The sequence below is a fragment of the Vigna radiata genome, unplaced genomic scaffold, assembly GCF_000741045.1.
Source record: "Vigna radiata var. radiata cultivar VC1973A unplaced genomic scaffold, Vradiata_ver6 scaffold_176, whole genome shotgun sequence".
Classification (NCBI taxonomy): Eukaryota; Viridiplantae; Streptophyta; class Magnoliopsida; order Fabales; family Fabaceae; genus Vigna; species Vigna radiata.
In genome coordinates this window covers 596,097-607,097 of record NW_014542549.1, presented here as the reverse complement: position 1 = coordinate 607,097, position 11,001 = coordinate 596,097, and positions in this window count along the sequence as shown.

Below are 11,001 nucleotides of genomic sequence, written 5' to 3'. Positions count from 1 at the left end.
ATCCCTGGGAGGCATTTTCAGAGAAACCCTAATGGAGCACCAGTTAACATCCTTAGGGCAGATTTTGTTGCATGATGGGTTATTTACTAATGATGATTGAGAATGTGTGAATGCTGATATCCAGGTTAATGTTTCACTAATTATNTGAACAGATGAGTAAGTGATTATGATTGTGATTGTGATGCTAAGCAAGATTCATGAATGAGAAGTGAGAAAGCATTTGTGTGAGGTATTGAGCTTCAGAATTTTTATTGATGTGTGCACTGTTCACAGGGAATCATGAATGATATTGACTTAATCTTAATCTTTATAATTGATTGAATTACATGTGTATGTCATATGATCAAGGCCATGCTTGGAAAGCCCTTAGCCAAATTTTCACCCAAAGAATTTTAAATAATATACCATTTTTTAACCTTGGCCTTAAACAATATGAAAACCCTTGTTTGAATTGAATTACCTTGATCTGGGTTGAGAATAATTGTATGTGTTGAAAAGGTTCAAGTTTGGGGTTGTATAGGGAAAGTAAAAGGCAAAAGAAAAAGCATTGAGTTCAAAAGAAAAAGAAGAAAAATCCATTAGAAAGAAAAAGAAAAGAAGAAAAGAGAAAAAACATGTAAAGTGAACCCAATGTAAAAAGGAAAAAGGGAAGAAGTTGGGAATGAGTGAGATTGGTTAAAAAGAGAGTATGCTTGAACTTTGAATGATGATTTAAACTCTCTTAACTCAAGGATTTTGTATTCCAGAAAAACCAGTTTTTCTTGATAGCCTAGCCTCATTACAAGCCTTGGAAAAAGTCCTTGTGATGGCATTTGCATGTGAAGATTTTGATTGTTTTAGATGAATGACAATATTGTTTTAGGTGACATGTGAACAGTAGAGAGTAGAGTGACCTCCTAAACACTTGAGTGATTGAGTGAAACACTTGCTTGTTGAGAATTGTTAAATCCATGTTTACATCTATGCTTAGTTGATTGATTATTCATGAACAAAACATCTGTTGAAAACAAGATTGATTATGTGAACTAAATTGGATTGAAAGCATGCATGCATCTTTATAGGATTCCACTGAAATCTGGATTGTATAATAACTTGTTGTGAGAAAAAGAAATTTTGAAAAGTGTGAATGATTTGATGAAGAAGTGGAAAGCCAAGTTTTGTCTTGTTTGCTTGAGGACAAGCAAAGTTCTAAGTTTGGGGTTGTGATAACGGTTTAAAAACCATTATTTTCATACTTAAATTTGATATTAAAACACACCCTTTATGGCTTAGAATGAGCTTAAAATCAAGTAAAACACTTAGTTGAGGCTTGTGAGAGTCAAAAGTTGGTTTTACAGATATTATGCTTGCTTTTACATTGTTTTGCAAGGTTTTAAGGTGAATTGAAGATGGAAGTGAAGTAAGGTGGACTTAGACCCATGAAAGAAGGAGAAAAATGATGAAAAGAAGGGTCAAGTGAGCCGCTGAGCGCCATAATGGACCGCTGAGCGTCTAGAGCGATTAGAGGGAAACTGCTCAGCGGCAAAACTAACCACTGAGCAGTCAAAGCGGCAAGAGGGAAACCGCTTAGTGGTGAACTTAGGTGTCTGGGTGGTTGTCTGTTTTTATTAGCTAGATTATGTAATCTTTCTGTTATCTTTTTGGGCTTATATATAGCCTCAGTGCGAATCTAAACACATTCTTTTGGTAGAGAGAAACGTCTAGAGCTATTCCACACACCTTGGAGGAGGTTCCTTGGATGCTTAGGCTCCAATCTACCAAGTTTAGGGTTATTTGTTCCATTCTTTCATCATATTTCATCTAGTTTCACCATGATTATGGTGAACTAAACCCTAGGCTGTTGGGGAACAATGTAATCTTTCGAAACACTCATATATCCAAATTCTTATTTATTTTATATGCTTGCATATGCTTAATTTATCAATTGTTGGGTTCTTCACCTTTGCTTAATGCTTTTATCGTTTAACTCTTTCGGTAAATGTTGTTTGTCTTTATTGATACGGGGACGTACAGTAATGTCATGAATTGGTGTTGAATTCCTCGATTATGTTAATACCGCCTAGGGATAGGGGTAGGACGATCAATTGTATTTTGCTTCCGTTTATCATGCATTATTATTTGCTAGGGGAGGTTAGGGATAGCAAGCCGGTAATTAATAATAGGTTCTTTTCATCAAGGGATTGGGTTAAGGGTAGACTAAGAAAGTTTGCATGACAATATGATAGATAAGCTAATTAAATAAGAAGAGTAGATATATGAGGGTGGATAAAGATGAAATTGTAAACCCCAACAACTCCATTCATCCATAGTTTCTTAAAGCCAATTGAATATCTGCATTTGCATGTTTACTTTTGTTCTTTGCATACAAACACCAACTTAATTCTTTTCTCAAGTCTTATGTGATTTGTTTACATGAAAAGTAAGGCCTAAGAGTCCTTTGGGAAATGATACTTGGACTTACCCATTTATATTACTTAATAACGATCTGGTACACTTGCCAGGGACTTAACAAAACCAATGAAAATCTAAGTCCTAGGTACTGAACTATAATTATTACAAATGCTTTTAATAGCAAAACAAGTCTTCAAAGGATCTTCTTGAATCTTGATATATTTTGACTTGATTTGGGCATCATCAAAACTTCATCTTCATCATTTTGCTAACATGTTTTTGAAAATTTGTGCAAAGTCACGAGTTTTAATCGACTTACTTCATAATGAAGTCGACTTAAAACTTGCAGTTTTGCCACACAATATAAGTTCAACAAAGTGCATGTGGTTTTCTTTTCTGAAACATATGTAATGCAATCACAAGTAATTTATCAGGTATAAAATCAGCGAATATGCATACATATATGAGAATCAACACAAACATGTTCTTTAAGATATCATTCATAGTAAAGAATGGAACATGTAACACATAACAATACATGTGTTATTAATAATGTGTTGTCATCATCAAAAACCAGAACACTGTGAGATTAAGGTTTAACTAAACCAGTGCTTCCCTTATCAACAATCTCAACATCAATCATTAACTCAATCATCCATCTCAAAACAATAAAGCAAACACAAGTTTATCACATGGCACCATTCCATTGCAAAACTATTCATTAAACCAAGTTCATAAGCAAACTAAAATTAAAAATAAATTAAACAAAATAAACAAAGTTCAAATAAGCATAAAAATAAAGAAAAAGAATAATCCTGGGCTAGTAACATAGCATCCATCAGTAGATGTTGTCAGTAGCATCCATCAGTAGATGTTGTGAGTAGCATCAATCAATAGGTGCTATCAATAACATCTATTAGTAGATGCTATCAGTAGCATCCATCAGTAGATGTTGTTAGTAGCATCCATCAGTAGATGCTGTCAGTAGCATCCATTAGTAGATGTTGTTATTCACCGTCCTCTTCCATAACAACATCCATCAGTAAATTCTGTATCAGCATCATTCAGTAAATGCTATCATCTAAATCTTCATCATCCTCTTCCATAGCAGCATTCATCAATAGATGTTATCATTCATCATCCTCGTCATAGCAGCATCCATTTGTAAATGTTATCATCTGAATCTTCCTAGCATCCATCAGTAGATACTGTCATCTGAGTCCTCCTAGCATCCATTAGTAGATGTTATCATTAGTGCCATCAGAGGCATCTGAATGTGCCACCTCCCCTACTAGCTTTTGCCTGGTCCCCAGACCAAGATATGCAATTGCTAGGACGTCCGGGAAAAGCAGCATATAACCTAAAAACCCTAAAACACACAAAGTAAAATAAAATCCAAACCAGACAACTAAATCAATGTAAAAGAAACAAATTCAGAAACTAGGTTGCCTCTCAATAAGCTCAATCTGGATATTTGATGTTGGTGTTCTTCTATCTTTCATCACACCAACATAACTTCAACATTGGATCTTTACTCTCTTTGAATAAGGAGCTTCAATCTCAATAACTTCACTCTCTTTAATATCTTTAATCACTATAACCTGTTCTTGTATCTCACTGGTTTTCCAAGTTTGAGTTATTCATCTTCATGCACAGAGTCTTGGTGAACTAGTTTCCCTTTATTATCTGCCTTCTTCATCAACTATTGACAGTCTTCTCTACTTCCAGACCTAAAAAGAAAGGTTCTGATGATCTTGTGCTCCTAGTACGAATTTTATCCTGCATACACTAAACAACACTACAGTAGAGCACCAAATTAGCCCAAAGAATAAAAATAAACAAAAATCAAAAACAGTAAAAATATTTTTTTTTTCAAAGAAAGTAAAGTCTAATTGGTTAAGAATCATAGAAAAGTATAGTTTAAAGCACAAGTCCCCGACAACGACACCAAAAACTTGTTAAGACCTCGACAAGTGTACCGAATCATATCAAGTAATATAAAATGGTAAGACAAAGTATCGTATACCAGAAGACTCACGACACTAAAAAAATGTGTAATTACTCAACTAATTAAGACTGAAAAGAACATTTTGTTAGTTTTTAAATGCAAATGCAATAATAGTAAATGTGAATGCAAATTGATCAATTGAGGCTTAACACAAGAATTGATGGATGAAGTTGATAATATAAGATGAGTATGTTCTTGGAGTTTAGATTTCACCTTCCTCACTTTCATGCATATAAGAATTCTTATTCTTCATTAAATTGTTAACGTCACTCTCTAAATTACTTAGAATTCGACCTCTCAATGTAAAAAGCCTATCCTTAATTATTAGACCATAATCCCTTGCATCCCTAATAATTAATTCCACATTACGAACAAAAGCTTAAGACAACTAAGCATCCTATCCTTAGCCCTAGGCAATATTTCTTTTGGGAGAAATTTTCCAGATCTAGGTTTCTAGGTATTTCCCAATAACAAAGAAAACAAAAAATCATGCTATGAATGATCAAAATATAACAAGCATAAAGCAAAGGAGAAATTCCTAACAATTAAATAAAGAAGCATATAATAATTCAGAAAAAAATGACATACATGAAAGTTTAGAGGTTACATCTTCTCCCAACAACAAATGAATTTAGTCCTCCATTGTCGTGGAGAACCTAGGTGTACAATGAAATGGAAGAATGAGATAAAAACCCTAGAAAGAGAAGAGGAGAGCTTATGCATCCTAGATCTACCTCGAAAGGGGCGAAAAGTGTGTTTTTGTGATTAAGCCATCAAAAGATACAAACCCTAGGGCGATTAAGTCCTTAAATAGATCAAAAATTGGTCCATAAGGCTAAGTCAATGGCGCTCAGTGCCCCCACTTAGGGCAAGCAGGTGCTGTTGAGATTGTTGACAACACAAACTCTATATCAAACTAGTTTTTGATGATGACAACACAGTGCTTAATAATAGTACACATGTTCCAGTATTACATGTTCTTGTTCTGAAGTACTTGTTATATTTGTTGAACATGTTTTGTTAATTTACAATGTATGTTCCTATGATTGATTGAGTGTTATATTTGTGGAACATGCTTGTATTGAAATGTGAAATAAAATGTCTTTGATTACTACACATTACTGAAAGAAAAGATCACAAGCACCTTTTGAACTTATATTTGTTGTGACAAAGTTCTAGTTCAGTCGAATACACTCTTAATGGATTCGACTATGCTAAAATCTTTGTACAGATTTTGTGAACCAGTGCTATGTGAGATTTTGTGTTGAAAAGAATTTCAAAGTGATTTTTCAAGTGTACCAGATCGTTTCAAGTAATATAATTGGTAAACCCAATATCGTTCTTCCCAAAGAACTCGAAGGCCTTATCGTTTGTGTAAATTGAAATCGTAAGACTTCCAAAGAGAAATTAATTGGTTTTGATGCAAGAAACAACAAGTAAACATGAAAATGCAATTGATTCAATTGACGAGGAAAAGACTATGGATGAATAGAGTTGTTAGGGTTTACAATTTCATCTTATCCACTCTTTTTTATCTACTCCTCTTATTTGATTTGCTTTGTTATCTAATTGTCATGCAAACTTTCTTAGTCTACCCTTAACTCGATCCATCGGTGAAAAAAGCCTATTACTAATTACTGGCTTGCTATCCCTAGCCTCCCCTAGTAATTAATAATGCATGATAAACGGAAGCAAAATCAATTGATCGTCCTACCCCCTATCCCTAGGTGGTATTGCTTAATCAAGGAATTTCCCACCAGTTCATGACAGTATCGTACGTTCCCGTATCAATAAAGACAAACAACAATTATCGAATGAGTTAAACAATAAAAGCATTAAGCGCAGATGAGAAACCCAACAATTGATAATCAAAGCATACGACAAGTATATAAATAAATAAGAGTTTCAATAAAAGAGAGTTTCAAAAGATTAAATTGTTCCCCAACAACAAAAGGGTTTAGTTCACCATTGTCATGGTGAAACTAGATGAAAAATGATGGAAGAATGGAAAAGCAAACCCTAGATTGGATAAAAAGGAGCCTAAGCATCCAAGAGATCATCTCCAAGGAGTGAAAATTAGGTCTGGCCGCCCCCTTCTGTCAAAAGAATGCATCTGAAGTCGCACAAGGGCTATTTATAGCTGAGAAGCGTCACAGAATTTAGGCCGAAGCCCAGCAGACAACCACTCGGCGTCGCACTTTGGCGCTCGGCGGTTTCCCCATGATCGTGCCACCGGCCGACAGTGAGTTGTACCGCTCAGCAGTTTGCTTATAACCGCAAAACCGCCCAGCTTCCCTTCCTAGGCACCAGACACTGGCTTCTCCTCGCATTTGGCCGCCCAGCGTTGGATTTTGGCGCTGGGCGGTTCCTAGACTCTTCTTTTCTTCATGTTTCTTCTTCTTTCTTGAGTCTAAGAGCTTGCATCTTCAATCTCATTCTTCATTTTCATCAAAAACCCTGCAAAACAATGCAAAACAAGTATAATATCTCTAAAAACAGCTTTTAACTCTCAACCGACTCAACTTATGTGTTTTGCTTGATTCCAAGCTCATTCTAAGCCTTAAAGGGTGTATTTTGATCTCAAATGAAGCATGAAAATAACTATTTTTCAACCGTTATCATCAGTCGACATTATGGATCACATACTCGACTGTGTTTCTGATCTGTTTGAAAGTTTGTTAAGCCTACCTACTCCAACGACTATATTTTTCAAAAGTTAGTTAAGACTGTGTGACTTGGTCAACTGTAATAAATGTGTATTGATTTTATTGACTGAGGAGCCTTTGTGTTGACTGTCTGTTATAATTGTTCTGTATTAGTAGGCTATTCGATTGAGAAGCAATTTGATATAACAGAAAACTATAAATAGATAGAACGCGAATTGTTTTGCGACTTTTGTGATATGACATTTTCATTTTCTTGTTTCAGATTGAATTCTTTGTTTTAGAAGATCCAAGAATTCTCCAAGAAGACGGTGGTGATCTTGCTTGAGAGAGATTCAAAGGGAGGAGTCAATTGCTCATACTGCTTGATCAATATCTGCACAAAGAAGGTGCTTCTATTTGATCTTGAAGGCTTGGCATCCTGTGAAGACAGTTACGTTTGATTTAAGGCTTGGCAACCTGTGATGTCTACTGTGATAGGCTTGGCATCCTGTGAAGAGTGCTGGTGACACATTGAGGATTGTTCGACGTGGGTGCAGATTGTAGAAGAGGGGATTCTTGCTGCAATTATGGTTTTGTGTGTGCAGTTATATTAGGTTTTGGGTTAGATAGGAGATTTATATTTTTGCGTGGTGCTTCTATAAATTCCTTGTTGTAAAAACCGCAACCATTATAGTGCATTTGCTTCCTGGGTTGGAAGGACACTGGATGTAGGCATTATTGGCCGAACCAGTATAAAAACCAATATTTGATTTTCTCTATCCCTGCACTCTTTATTTCTAGTCGACTATATTTGTTTAGCAGTCAACTGCGTTTTTCCGCTGCATTGAATTGTCCTAACTTGTATTTCAAGAAAAGATCAAAAGCTTGCAATTTTCATACCAAGATTGCGAAAAGATTTTGATTTTGAACTAATACCAATTCACCCCCCTCTTGGTGTAAAACAAAGCCTACAATTTTCCTAACAATTGGCACCAGAGCTGGTTTTCATAAGATATTTGAAAATTCAGTCGACTCTGTTGTTATTCTATTCGGTTGTAAAATCTGGGGATGGCTTCAAAATTTTCAAAATTTTGGTAAAGGTGCTTCAACAAACAGACCACCTATTTTTGCTGGTGAAAATTACCGTTTTTGGAAAATTCGCATGGAGATCTTTCTTGAATCGCAAGATAAAGGAATATTGGATGCCACTTTGAATGGCCCATATGTGCCTACAAAAATTGTTAATAGTGAAACTGTTTTGAAACCTTTTACTGAGTGGACTGCTGATGAAAATATAAAAGCTCAGTATGATGTTGGAGCTAGAAATATTATTGCCTCTGCACTAACTATTGATGAATTTTTCAAGATATCCCAATGCAAGTCTACAAAGGAAATGTGGGATGTTTTAGAGGTAACACATGAAGGCACGGATGAAGTCAAAAGAGCCAAGAAGAATTCGTTGATACAAGAGTATGAATTGTTGAGAACGAAAGTTGGTGAAAGCTTCTATGATGTTCAGAAACGATTCACTCACATTGTAAATCATCGGATGGCTCTCGGCAAAGTCTTTGACAAAGAAGAGATCAACATCAAGATTCTGAAAAGCCTGAACAAGGAATTGGCAACCAAAAGTCACTGCAATCTCTGAATCCAAAGATCTTACAACTATGAATATGGCTACCTTGTTTGGCAAGCTACGGGAACATGAGTTAGAACTTGGTAGACTGAAGGATGAAGAGTTGATTGAAGAAAAGAAGTCCATAGCTCTGAAAGCTGCAAGCAAGAACATCACAGAAACAGAGATGGACGACAAAGAATTGATGACCTTGATGGTAAGAACGTTTAGTCGACTTATGCAAAATGATAGTGAACTGTTTAACCATGCAGGTTAAAGCAAAAAGAAGAGCTTCAACACAAATGTTGTCCAGTGCTATAAATGTGTAAAAAGAAGGCCACATCAAGCCTGACTGTCCTGAATTATAGCCAAAGCAGAAAGGAAAGAAAAGATTCCCTCAAGGCAAAAATATGAGAAGAAAAGGAGCCTACATTGCTTAGGAAAACTCAGATTCTGAGAAATCAATTGATGATGATTCTGATCAAGAAGAGGAATCAAATTTGTGCTATATGATAGGTGTAACATGGGATGACTATGACAGTGCTGCAGACATATCAAATGAACAGTAGAAGTCAGATATAATTTGCTTCAAGATGCATTCAAAGAGTTACATGATGAAGCTATGCGACTGCAATACAAGGTAAATCGATTGTCCTCTAAAAGAAGAGACTTTGAAAATAGAATTGATAACCTTATTGCAGAAAATGAGAAATTAGAAAAAGAAATGAATGAAGGTTTATTATGTGTTAGAAATATTGAGATTAAAACTGTTACTGTTGAAAGAGCTTGTGAAAATTGTCCTACACAAATTGAAAAGATAAATTACTTGACTAGCAAGCTAGCTAGGTTTACTCAAGCTAGTGACAATTTAGATGTCATATTAAATTCATCTAGCAGAATTAAAAATAGACAAGAATTGGATACAAAGCTTACTCTAACAGAACCAATGCTAGGAAACTTAATGAGTTAAGAAAACCTGCTAGAAATGCATGTTTTTATTGCAATTGTGTTGGTCATACTGTTAGAAATTGTTATTATAGAAATGTTGTTGTTCCTCAAGGATTATGTGTATGGACACCAAAGGAACATGTTACAAGAACTAACAATGAAGGATCCAAATTCAAATGGGTACCAGCAACCAAAACTTAATTGTTTTGCAAGATATGCAATTGATGCAGAATTGTTCTCAAGGATGAACTAACTATGGAACATATCAAACACCTTGAGTGTCTACAACTGGTAAATTTGTATCTATCTGTTGCATCATGCATATACTGATTAATTATTGCTGAATGATTGTTTGTGTTGTGTGCTTAATGGTTTGTATGATTGAATTTGGTTGAAAATGAATTTTATGAGTCACAGTCGACTCCCAATATTAATACATTCGACTATGGTCTCTGCTTTTTTTTAATTTTTGAATATTCTATCCACACATATAATTAGGCGCGCATGTTTCCCTCCTTATAAGGGTCTTACTTTTATTCTGAACCATTTTTGTCTTGTCATCTTCCAACTTCTCTCAAAATTCTGCAAGAAAGTCTCAAAGAATCATCTTGTCATGGGTTCTTCAAGCATTTCAGTGAATGATGACTGCATGTCAAAAATCAACATGGGTGAATCAAGCACATTGAATTGGTTCAGAAATGAAGAGGAACGACTGAGGTTCATAAATGGGTCTATAAAGGCTGTAGTTACTCCTTTGAACATCAATCTTGATGTGTTCAAGGGTGAAGGATTTATGTTTCCATTCTGGCTAAAAGCACAAGGATTATCTGATTTCATATAGATGAGAGGGATGTGGTATCCTGATCTGGTCAAGGTGTTCTACCACAACTTATGGGTAGAAAATGCAGACATCTTTTCTAAGGTAAAACGGGTGGACATTCACATTGATGATACCCTATGGAACATTGTAACAAATTTACCATCTGAGGGTGCATACTCACACTTACCCACTTCGAAAGTGAATACCTTGCTGAACAAGAAACAGGCATATCAGGAATGGCAAAGGTTTTCGGGTGTATACACCATTTAGAAAATATTTGCACATGAAGGGTTATTAAAGGAAGAAAAGGTTCTTGCACATATCCTGGCAAAAATCATTTCACCCGGAAGAATAAAAAGGACAGAATGACCACAGGGGATATTTTTCTACTTAATGCTATTAAGAACAACATCTCCACGAATTGGTTACAAGTGATTAAAGATCATATGGAGTACTCTGTATTGAAAAAATCATTGTACCTGCCTTATGCATGCCTAATAAGCAAAGTATTAGTTGTTAACGGATTGGCAAGCGTACCAAATCGTATCAAGTAATAATAAATGGTAAGTCCAAG